Source organism: Bos mutus, chromosome 24 (genome assembly GCF_027580195.1).
Source record: "Bos mutus isolate GX-2022 chromosome 24, NWIPB_WYAK_1.1, whole genome shotgun sequence".
In the NCBI taxonomy this organism is placed as follows: Eukaryota; Metazoa; Chordata; class Mammalia; order Artiodactyla; family Bovidae; genus Bos; species Bos mutus.
In genome coordinates this window covers 18,487,624-18,505,297 of record NC_091640.1, presented here as the reverse complement: position 1 = coordinate 18,505,297, position 17,674 = coordinate 18,487,624, and positions in this window count along the sequence as shown.

Genomic DNA, 17,674 nt, shown 5'->3' with positions numbered 1-17,674 from the left:
GATCTGATCTGATCTGATATTGTATTTGGACCCACTGGAGCTGGGATGGCTGGTGCTGCATTGTTACTGCCAGTTGGAGGTTAAATCCAGATTCCCCCTGAGCCTACACTGGCAACTGAGGGAGAGAACTCCTCATAACTGCCTGCTGGGCAGGCTGGGATTTCCAGTCTCCATGTGCTCTCAACTGATAATGCATGTAGAGGTGGATGTGGCCTTGTTATTGCTCAGTAATGGTGAATATCTGCTCTACCCCCCAGACCTCCTTTGACCTCATCCCCTCATGGAAAGAAAGGGGCACATTATTAATGCTGAGTAGAAGTGAAGTCCAGCCTTCTCTTGTGGTTTCCACTGACTCTTTTTGGCAGTGGTGTCAGTTACTAACAAGTTAGAATAAAAATCCAAACTCCTTACTTATCTCCTCTGACAACTCAATAGGAAGTTTGGTTTGACTCATCAGATTGGAAATGTAAGTTTCCCATTCAGCCTTTTTTGATCTGGGTGAAGGTTCAGAAGCAGTTGTATCTGTGGTCCTTGGCTTGAGTAGAGAAGTGCTGTGTAGAAGTTTTCTTCCTTGCAAACCTTCTCTTTTTCTCATCTTTTGTCTACAGAGGGCATGCGTTTGTCAGGAATTTTGTTTCATTTTGTTTGTCGTTTTTTATGCTTCTGATTTATTAGCTTCTATTCAGCTCCAAGTCTGTAATGTATGAGGCAAAACGGAAAAATCAAGAAATTCATCGTTTTATTGTTACTCAAGTCCTGAGGTCCTTAATTTGTCTGTCTTATTCTATCCACACTTCAGAGCCATCTTATGTTCACTGTTCTTAAAAGGACTGCAGTTATTAGTCATACTTAGCAGGAATACGATGATAAACTGTGCTTACTCTATCTACTCAATATTTTGAAGTTAGAAATTTTACTAGTCCTTTTTTCATTTTCTTTCTTCTTTTTTTGGTTCTTCAAATAAACCAAACTTGTTCCTGTCTCATGGATTTCTATTTGATCTTTTCTCTGCCTGAAACTTTCTTTTCCACATCTTTATGGGAATGGACTTGTATCTCAGCTTAAATGTTACCTTTCTGGATGACCATACCAGACAAGCAATCTAATTTCCTCTTCTTCTTCAATGTAATTTTTTTTACTACATTGCATTGTTTAGTTTTTTGTTTTTTGTTTTTTTAAATAATGACTGACCTGATACTTTCTTGTTAGATTTATTTTTTGTTATTCTGTGCCTATTTCTTGTTACTGGAATATGATGAAGCAGAAACTTGTTTTATCTTTGTAACTACTGTCTCTACATATTTCTAGAAGAGTCCCTGACACCAGACTAAGTATTCAAAAAAGAAGAATAAGAAGCCTTGTATTTGAATAAATAATACAATTGTGTTCATCTTACGTTTTCCTAGTTTAGTCCCTCGTTACCTAGAATAAGAAATGTATTACGTCGTATTGATAATAGGAGCTTTTCTTTACCTTTCTTGATCATCAAAGCTACTGGCAAGCAGGAGCAAATGCCTGAGTGACAGCCTTATGGCTTTGTGGTTACATCCTGAGGATAATTAACTCTCCTAGGCCAGCTGTGACCCCTGCTGGGAGTCAGCCTGTGCCCAACATGATGAGAGAATTGGCCCCAAATGAGGCCAGTACACTGGAGGCTCTCTAGTGACTTCTGATATTTTAATGAACCTAAGTCTCTGCCAAATATGAAAACCAAGGCAGGATTTAGGGATCAGTTGATTTCTAGACAGCCTTACGAAAGACTTGAGAATCTCAGAAAGCGGGCCTGGTGGTCCCTCTTGCCACTTTGGATAATTCCCAAAAGTGAAAACACAGCACTTTCTGATTTCCTTGCCTTTTTTTTTTTTTTTTTTTTCCCATATTTCTTCATGTCTGGGTTTAACAAATAGAAATTTAGTGTGTCCATTTTAGGTTTTTCTCACCCTTCAAAGCACAAATACTTCAGGGAAGGGGAACAGCTGGCCAGCCATTTTGATCTTAATGTAATGAGTTTATTAGAGCCGGCCTGGAAAGGGGATTCTGACACTGTGCCTACTGTCCCCCAAACATGTCTGTCTTTCGAAGCTTGCCAGTACTGGAAAGTTTCCCCAAAGGAGACCTTCTCATATATGCAGCAATGCAGTGAATCTAGTACATGCAGATGGAAGACACAGCATGGAAAATGAGAAATTGGATCTCAGAAGAAACTGCCACTATGGAAAGTTAAGTTATTTAGGGGGAGATAGAAGAATCTCAAATTTTATTTTTTTAATTTTTTAATTTTTTTTAGTGTGTCAGAGCAATTTTATCTATTTTTTATTAATTTTTACTGGCGTATAGTTGCTTTAAGGTGGAGAGGATGTGGAGAAAAGGGAACCTTTTAACGCTGTTGAAAGGAATGTAAATTGGTGCAGCCACTATGGAGTATAGTATGTATGTTTGTTAAAAAATGAAAAATAGAGTTATCATGTGATTCATCAATCCCACTCCTGGGTATATATTTTGAAAAAACCACAACTTGAAAAGATACATGCGCTCCAGTATTCATAGTGGCACTATGATACCCAAAGATACGGAAGCAACCTAAATGTCTGTTCTAAAGAAGATGCTTTACCATGTTATGTTAGTTTCTGCTGTACAGCAAAGTAAATAAGCTATACATATACATATATCCTCTCTTTTGTACTTCATTTCCATTTAGATCACCAGAGGGCATTGAGTATTTCCCTATAATATATAGCAGATTCTCAGGAATTACCTATTTTATGTATTTGTTGTTCAGTCACTAAGTCGTGTTGGACTCTTTGCAACCCCATGGACTGCAGCAAACCAGACTTCCCAGTCCTTCACTATCTCCCAGAGTTTGCTCAGATTTATGTTCATTAAGTAGGTGATGCTATCTAGCCATCTCATCCTCGGCCACCCCTTCTCCTTTTGCCTTTGATTTTTCCCAGCATCGGGGTCTTCTTCAATGAGTTGGCTCTTCATATCAGGTGGCCGAAATACTGGAGCTTCAATTTCAGCTTCAGTCCTTCCAATGAATATTCAGGGTTGATTTTCTTTAGAATTGATAGGTTTGATCTCCTTTTAACCCAAGGGACTTTCAAGAGTCTTCTCTAGCACCACAACTCTAAAGCATCAATTCTTTGGTGCTCAGCCTTCTTTGTATACATATTTTATTTTATCCATCTCCCAGTTCATCCAATCCTCCCCTCACTCCCAAGTATACATATGCCCATTCTCTGTCTGTGTCTCTTTTTCTGCTTTGCAATTGAGTTTATATCATTTTTTTAGATTTCACATATAAGTAATATGATACTATTTTTACTTTTCTCTGACTTAATTCACTCTGTATGACAGTCTCTAGGTCCATCCATATCTCTGCAAATTGTACAATTTTGTTCCTTTTTATGGCTGACTAATAAGAATCCCAAATTTTAATCTTAGGCTTCCCTTATATCTCAGTCTGTAAAGAATCTACCTGCAATGCAGGAGACCCAGGTTCGATTCCTGGGTTGAAAAGACTCCCTGGAGGAGGAAATGGCAACCCACTCCAGTATTGTTGCCTGGAGAATCCCATGGACAGAGGAGCTTGGCAGGTTACAGTCCATGGGGTCAGAAGAGTCAAATACGACTTAGCGACTAAACCACCAATTTTAATCTTATTGGATTTCACAAAATAAATGATCAATATGTCCAGTGAAAATCCTGCTTAAAGTCTTATTATTTTAGATAGGATAATCACATTATAAATATTACATTAAACGTTGTAAATAAAGGAAAACTGTACAATGCAATTGAAAATGACACAGTAAGAGAAGAAATTAAATTGCTTATACTGGAATGGCCACCCAAAATGGTAACATTTGAGCTGTGATTCAAGGCCATTCCTACCAAGCTGTGGACCATGGAGATGGAAATGGCAACCTACTCTAGTATTCTTGCCTGGAAAATTCCATGGAACAGAGGAGCCTGGCAGGCTACAGTCCATGAACTCTCAAAGAGTAGGACATGACTGAGTAACTGAGAACAAGCTATGGAAAGGAGAGGTACAGACAGAGAAAACTTATTCAATGTAATAACTCGTTTAGTTTATTTAAGGCATAAAAAGAAAGACAAAATTATTGAATATAAGGTTTTTTATAGTTGTATGATCTTTAAACTATATTTTCCAAAAATAATAAGTACAAATAATAATTTGGAGTGATAACAGAATGTAAATAACTCAGGAATAAAATCACCATTATAAGATCTTCAACTTGGGGTTTTATAAATGACATTTTTGATATGAATATTGTAAATTTTGTGCTTAAAAATAACTATTTATTAAATAACTCTAACAAAAAATCCAGAATGATAGCTGAATTCAAGAACCATATCTAAAAATTTAAAATACAGTATAGATATCAGCTTTAATCAGTAAAAATAAGCAAATCCAATTTTTGTTGGGAAGAAATTACTGGTAAAAATAACCTTGATTTAAAATTAATCCCTCTCTTCTTATCTTTAAGTATTATTTTCTTGATAGCAGAACAGCTAAATGCTTTTCACCATACTGTTAACCTGGAGTTCTATCACAGTTATGAACCACAGATGACTTTCATTATTACAGCGGTATTGAAAGAAGCCTTCCTCCAAGGCTTTTGATGGGGTACCAACATGTAACTATGTGATACTTGAGTTTATGGAGAAGCAGATAAGATAACAATGTGAAAATTTCTCAGTAATTAGCCTGACCAATTGAAAGATGGCCACTGAAAGATTTAAGCATCTTTTTCCATTTGCTTAATACGGAAGAGGACATGAGCAGGTAGAATCTTACATGCCATTTCTGACTGTCTGATGGAAACTTTCATTTCAGTAGAAATATCGAGGTTCAAAAATAGAACTATTTTTTTGCCAGTATACTTCAAGTTGTATTATTGTAAGATCTACTTTAGTAAGTGTATAATAACATAAGAATAAGACTCAGGTTTCTCTCCCATCTCCCTCTCCAGAGGGTCTGGATGGAAGGATCAGTCCATTCTGAGCCTCAAGATGAGCCAGGTATATTGTAAGTTCTACTACAGGGTATAAATCAGGGTACCCAACAGACTGCTCAGAGGAAGTATAAGGAGGCCCTCTCCAACAAGTTGTCCCATGCTGGGGACTATGGTAGGTACCAGGAACCAGTAAGTAGAGCCCAGAGACTGAGTATAAGGGATGTGACTCAAAATTGATGGACCACAGAAGACTGAGGCCAATGCGAGGCAATTGTTCCTTCCTTAGAGATTTGACATGGTGAACTAAATAGGCAAAAATATACAATATGGGAGATAAACTCCTATCCTTTCTTCTCTAACACCAGCTTCTCTCTATCCTTCCACTCAGACATAATGTACTCTGAGAGATTGCCAGAATGGCAGGAAGAGGAGGGATTATTTCTCAGGAAAACATTCAGTTCACACCAAGTCCTGATGTAGCCCAAGTATTTTTCTTTGCTCAGTAGGACTTCCATAAAGTACTCAGGTCCCTGAAGAGAGGGTACAGGAATACAGGGGTTCTGCTGTGCTTAGTTGCTCAGTTGTGTCCAACTCTTTACAATCCTATGGGGCTGTAACCCATCAGGCTCCTCTGCCTATGGGATTTCCCAGGCAAGAATACTGGAATGGTTTGCCATTTCTTCCTCTAGGGGATCTTCCTGACCCAGGGATCAAGCTCATGTCTCCTGCATTGCAAGTAAATTCTTTACCAGCTGAGCCATCAGGGAAGCCACTATGCCATAGTTGGGGGTACACAAAGCAGGGACTTGAACAAAATCTGTGATAAGATGAGTAAATGTCAAAGGTAAGAGCAGCCATGTATGGTAGGATGAAAGATAAGGTGCTATCTCCTTCATCAGTGGGCTTCTGTGATTGAGCATGACAGTCACTGCGTGTAGAACCGGAAGACACATTTCTGTGAAAATTGTCACACAAAGGGAAATCTTTAGTCACACAGAGTTCTGAGTCTATTTCACAAGCTCCCTCCTCTCCCCAGAGGCCCTACTGGCTGAAGACCCTAACCCTCCAATTCTGTATAGTCTTTCTGATGACCAGTATTCATCTTGAATAAACTCGTTTCTTAGCATAAAATCAAGTGTGATCCAAGTGGCTCAAGAATAACAAAGACATTTTTACAACTTGATAAATTTGAAGGATTTAGAGTCTCCATCATAGGAACCAGTGACAAAGTCTGAATTCTCTATTACATAAAAATTTGAAAGCAAGAAATGGGAACAGATTCCAGAACCATTGATCCCAGACTTATTCCAGATCACAAATTAGAAAAGAGTAAGAGAATTCCAGAAAAACATACACTCTGCTTCATTGACTATGCTAAAGCCTTTGATGATGGGACCACCTTATCTGTCTCCTGAGAAACCTGTATGCCGGTCAAGAAGCAAGAGATAGAACCAAACATAGAACAATGGACTGGTTCCAAATTGGGAAAGGAGTATGTCCCAATTACCTGCCCCATGAGAAACCTGTATGCAGCTCAAGAAGCAAGAGTTAGAACCAAACATAGAACAAAGGATTGGTTCCAAACTGGAAAGGAGTATGCCAAGGCTGTATACTGTTACTTTGCTTATTTAATTTATATACAGAGTACATCATGTGAAATGCCAGGCTGGATGAAGCACAAGCTGAAATCAAAATTGCAGGGAGAAATATCAATAACTTCACATATGCAGATGATACCATCCTTAGGGCAGAAAGCAAAGAGGAGCTGAAGAGCTTCTTGATGAAAGTGAAAGAGGAGAGTGAAAAAGATGGCTTAAAACTCAACATTCAAAAAATTAAGATCATGGCATCTGGACCCTTCAGTTCAGTTCAGTTCAGTCACTCAGTCATGTCCGACTTTTTGCAACCCCATGAATTACAGCACGCCAGGCCTCCCTATCCATCACCAACTACCGGAGTTCACTCAGAGTCATGTCCATCGAGTTGGTGATTCCATCCGGCCATCTCATCCTCTGTCGTCCCCTTCTCCTCCTGCCCCCAATCCCTTCCAGCATCAGAGTCTTTTCCAATGAGTCAACTCTTCGCATGAGGTGCCCAAAGTATTGGAGTTTCAGCTTTAGCATCATTCCTTCCAAAGAACACTCAGGACTGATCTCCTTTAGAATGGACTGGTTGGATCTCCTTGCAGTCCAAGGGACTCTCAAGAGTCTTCTCCAACACCACAGTTCAAAAGCATCAATTCTTTGGTGCTCAGCTTTCTTCACAGTCCAACTCACATCCATACATGACTACTTGAAAAACCATAGCCTTGACTAGACAGACCTTTGTTGGCAAAGTAATGTCTCTGCTTTTGAATATGCTGTCTAGGTCGGTCATAACTTTCCTTCCAAGGAGTAAGCGTCTTTTAATTTCATGACTGCAATCACCATCTGCAGTGATTTTGGAGCCCAAAAAATAAAGTCTGACACTGTTTCCACTGTTTCCCCATCTATTTCCCATGAAGTGGTGGGACCGGATGCCATGATCTTCATTTTCTGAATGTTGAGCTTTAAGCCAACTTTTTCACTCTCCACTTTCACTTTCATCAAGAGGCTTTTGAGTTCCTCTTCACTTTCTGCCATAAGGGTGGTGTCATCTGCATATCTGAGGTTATTGATATTTCTCCCGGCAATCTTGATTCCAGCTTGTGCTTCTTCCAGCCCAGTATTTCTCATGATGTACTCTGCATATAAGTTAAATAAGCAGGGTGACAATATATAGCCTTGACGTACTCCTTTTCCTATTTGGAACCAGTCTGTTGTTCCATGTCCAGTTCCAACTGTTGCTCCCTGACCTGCATACAGATTTCTCAAGAGGCAGGTCAGGTGGTCTGGTATTCCCATCTCTTTCAGAATTTTCCACAGTTTATTGTGATCCACACAGTCAAAGGCTTTGGCATAGCCAATAAAGCAGAAATAGATGTTTTTCTGGAACTCTCTTGCTTTTTTTATGATCCAGCAGATGTTGGCAATTTGATATCTGGTTCCTCTGCCTTTTCTAAAACCAGCTTGCATATCTGGAAGTTCATGGTTCACATACTGCTGAAGCCTGGCTTGGAGAATTTTGAGCATTACTTTACTAGCATGTGAGATGAGTGCAATTGTGCAGTAGTTTGAGCATTATTTGTTATTGCCTTTCTTTGGGATTGGAATGAAAACTGACCTTTTCCAGTCCTGTGGCCACTGCTGAGTTTTCCAAATTTGCTGGCATATTGAGTGCATCACTTTCACAGCATCATCTTTCAGGATTTGAAAGAGCTCAACTGGAATCCATAACCTCCACGAGCTTTGTTCGTAGTGATGCTTTCTTATGACCACTTAACTTCACATTCCAGGATGTCTGGCTCTGGGTGAGTCATCACACCATCATTATTATCTTGGTCATGAAGATCTTTTTTGTACAGTTCTTCTGTGTATTCTTGCCATCTCTTCTTAATATCTTCTGCTTCTGTTAAGTCCATACCATTTCTGTCCTTTATCAAGCCCATATTTGCGTGAAATGTTCCCTTGGTATCTCTAATTTTCTTGAAGAGATCTCTAGTCTTTCCCATTCTGTTGTTTTCCTCTATTTCCTTGCATTGATCGCTGAGGAAGGCCTTCTTATCTCTCCTTGCTATTCTTTGGAACTTTGCATTCAGATGCTTGTTATCTTTCCTTTTCTTCTTTGCTTTGGTCCCTTCACTTCATGGCAAATAGATGAGGAAACAATGGAAACAGTGAAAGACTTTATTTTCTTGGGCTCCAAAATCACTGCCGATGGTGACTGTAGCCATGAAATTAAAAGACACTTGGTCCTTGGAAGAAAAACTATGACAAACCTAGAAAGCATATTAAAGCAGAGAGATTTGCTGACCAAGGTCCGTCTTGTCAAAGCTATGGTTTTTCCAGTAGTCATGTATGGATATGAGAGTTGGACCATAACGAAAGCTGAGCGCTGAAGAATTGATGCTTTTGTGTGTGTGTTTTTTTTTAATTTAATTTAATTTTATTTTTTAACTTTACAATATTGTATTGATTTTGCCATACATCAAAATGAATCTGCCACAGGTATACATGTGTTCCCCATCCTGAACCCTCCTCCCACCTCCCTCCCCATACCATCCCTCTGGGTCATCCCAGCACATGAGCCCCAAGCATCCGGTATCGTGCGTCAAACCTGGACTGGCAACTCGTCTCATATATGATATTATACATGTTTCAATGCCATTCTCCCAAATCATCCCACCCTCTCCCTCTCCCACAGAGTCCAAAAGACTGTTCTATACATCAGTGTCTCTTTTGCTGTCTCGTATACAGGGTTATTGTTTCTAAATTCCATATATATGTGTTAGTATACTGTATTGGTGTTTTTCTTTCTGGCTTACTTCACTCTGTATAATAGGCTCCAGTTTCATCCACCTCATTAGAACTAACTCAAATGCATTATTTTTAATGGCTGAGTAATATTCCATTGTGTATATGTACCACAGCTTTCTTATCCATTCATCTGATGATGGACATTGATGCTTTTGAACTGTGGTGTTGGAGAAGATTCTTGAGAGTTCCTTAAATTGCAAGGACATCAAACCAGTTACTCCTAAAAGAAACCAATCCTGAATACTCATTGGAAGGACTGATGCTGAAACTGAAGCTCTAATACTTTGGCCACCTGATGCAAAGAGCTGACTCATTAGAAAAAATCCTGATGCTGGGAAAGACTGAAGACAGGAGGAGAAGGAGATGACAGAGGACGAGATGGTTTGATGGCATCACTGACTCAATGGACATGAGTTTGGACAAGCTCTGGCAGATGATGAAGGACAGGGAAACATGGCGTGCTGCAGTCCATGGGATCGCAAAGAGTCAGACACAACTGAGTGACTGAAAAGCAACAAACCAATTTTGGTTTATCAAGAAGTTAGAGATGAAAATTAGTTGTTTATAGAATTTAGTTTGGTTCATTTTCCCCTTTTGGGTCTCATGGATTTGAATTTGCAAACTTATACCTCCATCCCCATTGCACTGGAGTTATTTGAGTAACACTCTATTATTTGTATGACTTTCTTTTTGTTACCATTGTGTTCTCACATTTTGTAAATGTTTCTTTTTGTTTTCACAATCTTCTACAAAGTTAGTTAGTGAAGTAGTGTAGGTAAATAATTTTTGTGATATGTATATTGTCTAAAATCTCATGAGGGGTGAATAATAAATTTGGACCATACATTATTAATAGTTCAGGCTTCAGTTTTCACCCCAATTACATGTTATCAGCTCAAATTTAAATAGCCTTTCTGTACCTTGTTCTCGCATCTAAGGAGGGGGAAATTTCCCTCTCTATCTCTCTTGGGTTCTTATAGTGGCTGTATTAATAATAAAATTGACACAAAGACAAATTAACAGGAGAAAAATAAATATATTTAATTTGTGCACACAAAGGTGTTACAGAAATGGAACCTAAGAGGTGGCCAGAGTGGGTAGCTTTTATGTTTTTTAGGCAAAGAAGCAGTAAATTTGTGAGAAATTGACAGGACAAAGAAACTTAGGCTTTGGGTGCTTAATTAGTGAAGAATCTAAATGGATTTTAGGTTTGAGATAATAAAGGAGTAGCAAGATGTGTTTACATAAGCTTCTCAACCCCAAATTCTCTATGTTTAGTGATAAGGGTGTCCTGCTTCCAGATACACAGAGTGAAACTTTCATAGGAGATTCATTTCCTGCTTTCAGAAGGTCAGAATGTTCTTGCGTTGGCCATTTCTTAAGTAACTTTAATTCAAAATGATCAATATAACATTAAGGCATATTTGGGGACAGCCTGCCCTAGCCCCAGTGTCTTCAAAATGGGATACAATAATGTACCCAACCTTTCTTAATCTGCTATGAAGACCTCTGTGATACTTTGGCAAATACATCAAACATTTCACACAGGAATTGGCACAGAATAAACCTTCAAGAAGCACTGCAAATTAGCTAAAGATACTGATATTTAATAAAACCCACGGCAACTGATATCTGAACATCTTTCCCATTGTATCCCACTGCCAATAGAAGAAAAAGGAAATTGATTCTATTATTGAAGAATTACTGGGCTGAAAGGTTCTGGTTATTTTCTCTCTTTAAAAGATACGGAAATGTGAATATTCTTTTTAATCCCACAATTTCTCTACCTTAGGGCACTGTGTCAGAGAAAAGAATCAGCAAATAAGTGGGTTTTTTTTGTTTGTTTTTTCCTCAGACACCAGAATTGATGAAGGAGACAACTCAAAAACATCTCAGATAAGCTGCACATTAAATTTTCATTTTGAAACTTCTTGAGTCTTCTAATTTTCAGTTTATGCTATCTCATCACAGGAACTAATTCCAAATTCCCATGAGCTATAATAAAGTCCTACAGCCTTATGTTTTTTCTTCCTGCTTCAAGTTCTTGATACACTTGAGCTATTCTGAGATCTGGCCACCCAAATCTTTGGATTTTCTCTCTTAAGGATCTTATAAGCTTTTTGTTCTGTACCCTGCTAGCCATAAAAATATTTTTTTGATATTGCTTAACTTTTTATCTCGGAGAAGGCAATGGCACCCCACTCCAGTACTCTTGCCTGGAAAATCCCATGGATGGAGGAGCCTGGTGGGCTGCAGTCCATGGGGTCGCTAAGAGTCAGACACGACTGAGCAACTTTACTTTCACGTCTCACTTTCATGCATTGGAGAAGGAAATGGCAACCCACTCCAGTGTTCTTGCCTAGAGAATCCCAGGGACGGGGGAGCCTGGTGGGCTGCCATCTATGGGGTTGCACGGAGTCGGACACGACTGAAGCGATTTAGCAGCAGCAACTTTTTATCTCTTTCAAATATCTTTGAGGAGGTGCTTGGTCTGAATCCAGTATATGCAAATTCTTTGAAATAATTGCCAAATATATCAAATATCTATGAACAAGGTAATTCTTGTCATAGAGGCATGAAAAACTACTTTAAGTATATGAGAAGAAAACATAGCTGAATTATTTTTTACTTGAGTGAAAAAATTGTTATCTTGACATACAATGTAAAACCCCATAAAGAACCAACAAATTTGAAGATACGTAAGTTAGAAAAAAAAAGTATCATGATAACAAGCATCATTAGCAAACTAAAGATAAAAAAAGTACAATGTATAATATTCTAATAACAAAAAGTAATTTCTTAATAAGGAAAAATGGACTCTCTCTATATATATTTAGAAAATAAATGTAAATGGTTATAAATTTAAATTATGTAAAATAATGATAGACATGGCTTCTAATAGAGAAATGCAGACTAACAGCTTCGAGATACCATGCCAAAAAAAGAAAAAATCATGACAGACTGCATTGGTAAAGACATGAATGTGAATTCTTTGTAAGAGTACAAGTTGGTACAACCTGTGTGGAGATAAACTTGGCTATTACTATCAAAATTACAAATATACTTGCATTTTGAAGCACCAAATTCACTGACAAGATTGTATCCTACAGATTTTTTTAAGAAAATATTTGCAATTCACTTGCAATTTTAATTAGTTGCAACAACTTTAATGTACATTAATAGGAAACAAACATTTTTAAAATATGGTAGAGCTATACAGAAGAATATTACATAGCAGTCAAAAAAAGAATTAGAAAGTCTTTCTGTACTGATGGAAATTATCTCTAAACTACCTTGTTATATTAAGAAAGGAAGACACAGAAGTGTGTATAAAACAGCTATCTCTATGTAACAAGGTAGGAAATAGAAAATGTATATACATATATTTATATAAATTGCTTGAATTCTCATGGTATATCTCTGGAAGGAAGGCCAAGAACCTAATATTACAGGGTTTTGTGGGGAAGGGAACCAGTGTTTTAGTGCATGAGTAGACATGGAGACTCTTCAGTTCAGTTCAGTTCAGTCCAATTACTAAGCAGTGTTCAACTCTTTGCATCCTCATGGACTATAGCACACCAGGCTTCCGGTCCTCACCATCTCCTGGACTTTGTTCAAAATTGTGTCCATTGAGTTGGTGATACCATCCAACCATTTCATCCTCTGTTGTCCCCTTCTCCTCTTACCTTCAATCTTTCCCATTATCAGAGTTTTTTTGAATGAGTCAGGTCTTCACATCAATTGGCCAAAATATTGGAGCTTGAGCTTCAGCATCAGTCCTTCCAAAGAGTATTCTGGATTGATTTATTTTAGGATTGACTAGTTTGATTGCCTTGCTGCCCAAGGGACTCTCAAGAGTCTTCTCCAACACCACAGTTTAAAAGCACCAATTCTTTGACCCTCAGCCTTCTTCACAGGCCAACTCTCACATCCATACATGACCACTGGAAAAACCATAGCTTTGACTATAAGGACCTTTGTCAGCAAAATGATGTCTCTGCTTTTTAATATGCTGTCTAGGTTTGTCACAGCATTTCTTCCAAGGAACAAGTGTCTTTTAATTTCACGGCTATAGTTACCATCTGCAGTGATTTTGGAGCCCAAGAAGATAAAGTCTGTCATTGTTTCCATTGTTTCCCCATCTATTTGCCATGAAATGATGGGGCCAGATGCCATGATCTTAGTTTTCTGAATGCTGAGTTTTAAGCCAGTTTTTTCACTTTCCCCTTTTACCCTCATGGAGAGGCTCTTTAGTTCTTCACTTTCTGCCATTAGAGTGGTATTATCTGCATATCTGAGGTTATTGATATTTCTCCCAGCAATCTTGTTTCCAGCTTTTGATTCATCTGACCTGGGATTTCACATGATGTTCTTGGCAGGAAAGCTATGACAAACCTAGACAGTATGCTGAAAAGCAGAGACATTACTCTGCCAACAAAAGTCCATATAATCAAGGCTATGGTCTTCCCAGTGGTCATCTATGGTTGTGAGAGCTGGGGATTGTAAAGAAGGCAGAGCACCAAAGAATCGGTGCTTTCAAACTGTGGTACTGGAGAAGACTTCTGAAAATCCCTTGGAGAGCAAGGACATCAAACCAGTCAATGTTAAGGAAAATCAACCCTTAATACTCATTGTTAAGTCTGATGCTGAAGCTCTGGTATTTTGGTCACCTCATGCGAAATGCTGCTGACTCATTAGAAAAGCCTCTGATGCTGGGAAAGATTGAGGGCAGAGGAGAGGAGGGTGTCATAGGATGAGATGGCTGAATGTCATCTCTAATGCAATAGATATGAACTTGCACAAACTTCAGGAGATGCTTAGGGGTAGGCAGTCCTGGTGTGCTACAGTCCATGGGGTCACAAAGAGTCAACTGGACAACTGCAAAACAACCAACTCTGCATAAGTTAAATAAACAGAGTAACAATATACAGCCTTGATGTACTCCTTTACCAATTTTGAACCAGTCTGTTATTCGATGACTGGTTCTAACTGTTGCTTCTTGACCTGCATACAGATTTCACAGGAGACAGGTAAAGGAGTATGATATTCCCAACTCTTTTTTTATTTTATTTTATTTTATTTTTAAACTTTACATAATTGTATTAGTTTTGCCAAATATCAAAATGAATCCATCACAGGTATACATGTGTTCCCCATCCTGAACCCTCCTCCCTCCTCCCTCCCCATACCATCCCTCTGGGTCGTCCCCGTGCACTAGCCCCAAGCATCCAGTATCGTGCATTGAACCTGGACTGGCATCTCATTTCATACATGATATTTTACATGTTTCAATGCCATTCTCCCAAATCTTCCCACCCTCTCCCTCTTCTTTAAGAATTTTCCACACTTTGTTGTGATCCACACACTCAATGCTTCAAAACAGTCAATAAAGCAGAAGTAGTTGTTTTTTTTTTTTTTTTTTTCTGAAATTGTCTTGCTTTTTCTATGATCCAATGGATGTTGGCAATTTGATCTTTGGTTTATCTGCCTTTTTTAAATCCAGCTTAAACATCTGGAATTTCTCAGTTCAGGTACTGTTGAAGCCTAGCTTGAAGGGTTTTGATCATTACCTTGCTAGCATGGAGATGAGAATGATTGTACAACTCTCTGGTAGTTTGAACATTCTTTGGCATTGCCCTCTTTGGGGTTGGTGTGTAAACTGACCTTTTCCAGTCCTATGGTCACAGCTTAGTTTTCCAAATTTGCTAGCATATTGACTGCAACACTTTAACAGCATCATCTCTTGGGATTTGAAATAGCTCAGCTTGAATGCCATCACCTCCACTAGCTTTGCTTGTAGTAGTACTTCCTAATATTTCACATTCCAGCATGTCTGGCTCTAGGTTAATGACCACACCATCAAGCTTATCTTGGCCATTAAGATATTTTTTGTGCAGTTTTTTTGTGTATTCTTGCCACCTCTTCTTCATCTCTTCTGCTTCTGTTACGTCCTTACTATTTTTGTCCTTTATTGTGCCCATCTTTGCATGCAATGTTCCCATGGTATCTCTAATTTTCTGGAAAAGATCTCTAGTCTTTCCCATTCAATTATTTTTGTCTATTTCTTTGAACTGTTCACTTAAGAAGGCTGTTTTCTCTATCCTTGCTATTCTTTGGAATTCTACATTCAATTGGGTATATCTTTCCCTTTCTACTTTGCTTTTTGCTTCTCTTCTATTCCCGGCTATTTGAGAGGCCTCCTCAGACAACAAGTTTGCCTTCTTGCATTTCTTTTTCTTTGGGACGGTTTTGTTCACTGCATCCTGTGCAATGTTATGAACCTCTGTCCATTAGATCTAATCCCTTGAATCTATTTGTCACTTTTACTATATAATCATAAGGGATTTAATAAGGTCATACCTGAATGGCCTAGTGGTTTTCACTATTTTCTTCAATTTAAGTCTGAATTTTGCAATAAGGAGCTTAAGATCTGAGCCACAGTCAGCTCCAGGTCTTATTTTTGCTGACTGTATAGAGCTTTTCCATCTTTTGCTTCAAAGAATATAAACAATCTGAAATCAGTATTGACCATCTGGTGATGTCCTTGTATAGAGTCATCTCTTGTGTTGTTGGAAAATGGTGTTTGCTATGACCAGTGCATTCTCTTGGCAAAACTCTGTTAGCCTTTGCCCTGCTTCATTTTGTACTTCAAGGCCAAACTTGCCTGTTAATTCAGGTATCTCTGGACTTTCTACTTTTGCCTTATGACAAAAAGGACACCATACTTTTATTTGGGCCTTTTGATTTTTGAGCCATTTGAGTTTCTTGCTTGTTCAAAGTATTAACTTTAATTAAATATTATAATAAACTATAAAGATATGTATAGTTTTTTTACATTTATCCAGTTAAAAATAATTTACTACATGATTCTGATGATTATTCTGATGAAAGAATAAAACTAGACACTGAGAGACATGGGGGCGGGTAAAAGAATACATAAATCAGCCTTAAAAGACAATCATTATAGTGTTGGTGGAAACAAATATCTATCAAAAGATGATCTAAATTAAAATGAGATTCCCTTGACCCATCTTCCGTGAAGCACAGCCTCCCTGCACAATGAAGAATTCAGGTGTGCTACTCCAGCACACCCAAGGAGGCGGACTCGGGGCTAGCTAGGAGCTGGTGCCCGGATAGCTCTCTGGTAACCAGGATGACTTTGAGCACTTTACATAATTTTCCTAATTTTCCACTTTATATTTCTAATGGGTATCTTTTATATGGGAAATTTCAACAGAAAAAAATAATAAACCCCATACTATTTGAGAGAAGACCTTTTTGTCACTTCACTGTTTCCTAAGGGAAGTGGGGTTTGTCCTTTAGAATAATAGGCAAGAACTCTCTGTAATACTTCATTCATTCACTTACTCTTTATTTGTCCATTTCAGGCATCTCCTTCCTTCCTGGGCTTTTGAGGGTTAGGGAAATAACACGTGTAAATCCTGGCACAGGTTTTCAAAGAGCTAGAGCTTTCTCTTCTTCTCTTTGTGAACAGCACAGCAACGCCAATGATAGTGTCCCTCTCCTAGGACAGTTTTCATTTCTCAGGTACCACAGGCAGGAGAATCAGTTTCAGTCTCCTAGGGCTTCACTTATTGCATCTAAATAATCAATTAAATGTTTTCCTTTTTTTTTTTTAACTTCATGGAGTAATAACTGGGAATAATTAGCATAATTTTTATATATTCAAATACATTTTCCATTTTATTATGTAAGAAGGAAGACAAAGAAAATACAACTGAGAGCAGTGTTTTGGAAGCTCCCTGGAGCAAATTGCTTTCTAAACATGGAGGAGAGAGCCATGGTGCCAAAGAATAGGACAGTAGAGTTACAAGGTGGCTGCCTGATTCATCTAGAAAAGTGAAGTGTGTTGGCAGTTGTACAGCTCATGAGTTGAGTAAAGGGCCAGTGTGAAAAGATGAAAATCCAGACCTCTTTTTCTGGAGATGGTGCTCAGGATTTAATTAAACAATAGGGGGAAAAATGTTTTGCTGATTTTGCAGAATATGTCTTAGCATTATAGAAGCATCTGGAATGATGGGTGTTACCAGTAAAATTTCCTCAAAATGCTACCTCTGAGACAGGATGGGCACAGAGTCCACTGGAGAGTGCTCTAACAAGCAACACCCTGTGAGGGAAACACAGGATGCAGGACCAGGTAGGAGGAAAAGTTGAGTTGCGATGCAGTAGAAACAGAGCCCTAATCTGATTCTTTGGGGGTCTGGAATTGGCAGTAAAAAGCTATCCCAAATTAGGACAAAGGGCCCAAATCTTTACCCCCCGCCCTCAGCATTTTAATGA